This window comes from Frankliniella occidentalis, unplaced genomic scaffold (assembly GCF_000697945.3).
Source record: "Frankliniella occidentalis isolate FOCC.00 unplaced genomic scaffold, Focc_3.1 Scaffold44, whole genome shotgun sequence".
Taxonomy (NCBI): domain Eukaryota; kingdom Metazoa; phylum Arthropoda; class Insecta; order Thysanoptera; family Thripidae; genus Frankliniella; species Frankliniella occidentalis.
Genome location: NW_026267174.1, coordinates 1,210,479 through 1,211,344, shown reverse-complemented (window position 1 = coordinate 1,211,344; position 866 = coordinate 1,210,479). Strand labels below are relative to the sequence as shown.

At 55.3% G+C, this 866-nt stretch overlaps 1 protein-coding gene across 1 annotated transcript in view; it reads left to right on the top strand.

Moving 5' to 3' along the window:
• The window catches only part of LOC113212059 (angiotensin-converting enzyme-like), a 98,098-nt gene that overhangs the window by 44,750 nt on the left and 52,482 nt on the right, over positions 1–866 (top strand). The gene's annotated exons all lie outside the window — the stretch shown is intronic.

Here is an 866-nt window from a genome sequence, read left to right as displayed (position 1 = left end):
AAGGACCAGCCACATGTTACGTCACGTCGAGGTCTCTCTTTCTATCTCACTCTGTTAAGATGCCCGACAGATGCCTCAACATTCCATATCCGAGTGCCCGAGGGCAGGCCACACGCACAGGTCAGCTGCACCCTAGTACGCTTTGTCTAATTGTCAGGCGGGCCTGCTGGACTTATATTTTAGTCATTTTAATTCTATTGATTTTAATTTTGAGCTGACCTTTGAGTTAACTCTACATAATCAACAATTTTGGCTATATAATTGTATATAATCTTCAAGTTGCAGACCTCGTGGCCCCCCCCCCCCCCCCCTTAAATGTCTATTTGACTTCCTTGCCGATACACTTCGACTTCAGGCCCCTTGTTTAGATACTTGAAGAGATACTCAACACTCGACCACTGACGCACTGCACTACGCCCCGCTCCTCCCCGCACTCCTCCCGCAAGCCGCGCGCTCCTACAGTCGGGCCCCGCCTTCATCTTGCTTCTCGTTTCCCACGCTCCGGTCCGCGCCCACCGAAAGGGCTTGCGCCCGCTGCACTCCGCGACGTGTGTTGTTGCGACACCTCTCCTACGCACTCGTTGCGCAGAACGGGCCACAGCAGTCTCAGGAGCCTTAGGGGACTCAGTGGTCATAGGGGCCTTATGCCCCTCGATGATCTTTTGGATCCGGCCTCAACAGTCTGACCTCAGCGGTCTTAGGAGCCGCAGGGCTGCAGGCTACTCGGCCCTCAGACCAGCCAGGTGCGCGCAGTAGTCGCCAAGCCAGAGTATTCCTCTCACCCTTCACGCTGACCCTGCCCCATCAAAGGGCGGCAGGCCCTCGGGTCGTCGCCACATGTAAAGCATTTCGGCAATACCGTTTCC